Source organism: Moschus berezovskii, chromosome 9 (assembly GCF_049115385.1).
Source record: "Moschus berezovskii isolate FMDL1 chromosome 9, NW_MosBer_1.0, whole genome shotgun sequence".
Taxonomy (NCBI): domain Eukaryota; kingdom Metazoa; phylum Chordata; class Mammalia; order Artiodactyla; family Moschidae; genus Moschus; species Moschus berezovskii.
In genome coordinates this window covers 52777584-52780374 of record NC_142468.1, presented here as the reverse complement: position 1 = coordinate 52780374, position 2791 = coordinate 52777584, and the positions used below count along the sequence as shown (strand labels likewise).

The 2791-nt window shown below is 39.2% G+C and overlaps 1 non-coding gene across 1 annotated transcript; it reads left to right on the top strand.

Moving 5' to 3' along the window:
• Nucleotides 1-453: 453 nt before the first annotated feature.
• Nucleotides 454-513, top strand: LOC129563620 (U7 small nuclear RNA). The gene has a single exon (XR_008687364.1). It is a non-coding gene; the product is annotated as a U7 small nuclear RNA (small nuclear RNA).
• Nucleotides 514-2791: the final 2278 nt, after the last annotated feature.

The following is a 2791-nucleotide window of genomic DNA, read 5'->3' as shown; positions in this document are numbered from 1 at the left end:
GAACTCCGGGAGTTGGTGATGGACAGGGAGGCCTGGAGTGCTGTGATTCATGGGGTTGCAAAGAGTCGGACACGACTGAGCGACTGAACTGAACAAATTTTTAAAATTTTCCAGATAGAAAAAAATAAGAGCAGAAATCAATGAAATAGAAAATAAAAACAAAAGAGAAAAGTGAATGAAATCTAAAGCTAGTTCTTTGAGAATGTCAGTAATACAGATAAACCAGTAACCGGACTGTTTATGATTAATATAAATAAGAAAGAAGAAATAAATTGTCAATAACAAGAATGAGAGAGAGGACATCACATTAGAGCCACACACTGACTTCATTGTTTTAGAACTTTCCTAAAGAAAACATGAGGTCCAGATGGCTTCACTGGTGAATTCTACAAAACACTTAAGGAAGAAATAATACCAGTTCTATACACAAACTCTTGTAGAAAATAGATGACTGAGTGTTACAGCTCTTTTGGAATTTGTCTAGCAGGTTTTCCAGCTTACCAGAAAGCCAAAAAAAAAGAAAATAGGTGATTGAATGTAACTTAACTCATTCTATGGGGCCAGCATTGCCCTAAATCAACACCAAACATATTAAAAGGAAATTTAGAACAATATCCCTTATGAACATAGGTGCAAAAATCCTTAACAAAATTTTAGTAAATCAAATTTGGTGATACATGAACATGGATACTATATCATGGTTTAATCATAAGAATGCATGGTTTACATAATAATACAAAAATCAGTCAATATAATTCACCATATTTTCACACTATGAAAGAGAAACTAGATGATTATTTCAAATGATCCAGAAAAAAAATCAACAAAATTCAATATCCACTCATGATAACTCACAGCAAATGAAAAATGGTTGGGGTGAACCTTCCTCAATCTAGCTATGAAACACCTACAGCTAATATCATCCTTAATAGTGAAACACTAATGACTTTCCCCCTAAAATAAGGAACAAAGAAAGTCACTATCACAGGCTGAATTTTCCTCTGCCTTTGCAATTAGAGCCCATAATTTCCTTTCTGTCTCAATGAAATTATGTTTATATCCCCTACTAGAGCATTTATTACATTTACAGAAAATGAAGAGGAACTAAAAAGCCTCTTGATGAAAGTGAAAGCGGAGAGTGAAAAGGTTGGCTTGAAGCTCAACATTCAGAAAACAAAGATCATGGCATCTGGTCCCATCACTTCATGGGAAATAGATGGAAAAACAGTGGAAACAGTGTCAGACTTTATTTTTGGGGGCTCCAAAATCACTGCAGATGCTGACTGCAGCCATGAAATTAAAAGACGCTTGCTCCTTGGAAGGAAAGTTATGACCAACCTTGATAGTATTTTAAAAAGCAGAGACATTACTTTGCCAACCAAGGTCCGTCTAGTCAAGGCAATGGTTTTTCCCGTGGTCATGTATGGATGTGAGAGTTGGACTGTGAAGAAAGCTGATGGCCGAAGAATAGATGCTTTTGAACTGTGGTGTTGGAGAAGACTCTTGAGAGTCCCTTATACTGCAAGGAGATCCAACCAGTCCATTCTAGAGGAGATCAATCCTGGATGTTCATTGGAGGGACTGATGCTAAAGCTGAAGCTGCAATACTTTGGCCACCTCATGTGATGAGTTGACTCACTGGAAAAGACTCTGATGCTGGGAAAGGTTGGGGGCGGGAGGAGAAGGGGACGACAGAGAATGAGATGGCTGGATGGCATCACTGACTCTGTGGACATGAGTTTGAGTGTACTCCGGGAGTTGGTGATGGACAGGGAGGCCTGGCGTGCTGTGATTCATGGGGTTGCGGAGAGTCGGACACGACTGAGCGACTGAACTGAACTGAACTGAATCCATTTACCCTCTAACCATACTGTGACCTTCTAAAGGCTAAGTCCTTTGTTTTACTCAGTTTTGTATAAATATTTGTTGAATAATTCAATTAAGAGTTGTAAGCGGGGGGACTTCCCTGGTGGTCCAGTGGTTGGGAATCCACCTTGCAATGCAGAGGACTCCGGTTTGATCTCTGGGTGGGGAGGATCCCACGTGCTACGGGGCAACTAAGCCTGTGCACCGCAACTACTGAAGCTCACGTAGCCAGAGCTGCACAACAGAGAAACAACCACAAAGAGAAGGCCGCACACTGTGGCTGGAGAGTAGCCCCTGCTCTCTGAAATTAGAAAAAGCCCGAGCAGCAACGAAGACTCAGCAAAGTCAAAACTCAACTAAAAAAGAAAAAAAAGAGTTGTAAAGGGTCTTAAGGATCATCTAGTTCAGTCATCTTATTTTCCACCAAAGTAAAGTAAACCCTACAGAGATCAGATAGCTGTCCAATATCCCGGAACAATTTAGTTAGCAGTAATAATCTATTCTGTTTTTTCACCTAAGAGGTACCATCTCCTCAAACTGATCATTAAGTAAAGTCAATTTCATTCCCATTATAAATGAGATAATTATGGCTGAGAAAGTTTAAATTACTTGACCATGGTCAGTATTAAGTGTTAAGCAGTACACAGAGACAAGATGATTCACGTTAAAAATATTTTCCACTGCTTCACCTTTGGTTTATGCAACAAACCTGTCTTAACAATGAGACAGTGATGCAATCTGAAATTTTGAAACTGAATTTTCAATGTGAAATACACACTAATTCCTTGCCATAAGTGCCAGTTTATTTGTATTTTTAAAATAATTATTTTATTTTTGGCAGTCCTGGGTCTTCGTTGCTGCATGGACTTTCTCTAAATAGTGTGAGCAGGGGCTACTCTCCAGTTTTGGTGCCCAGGCTTCTCAC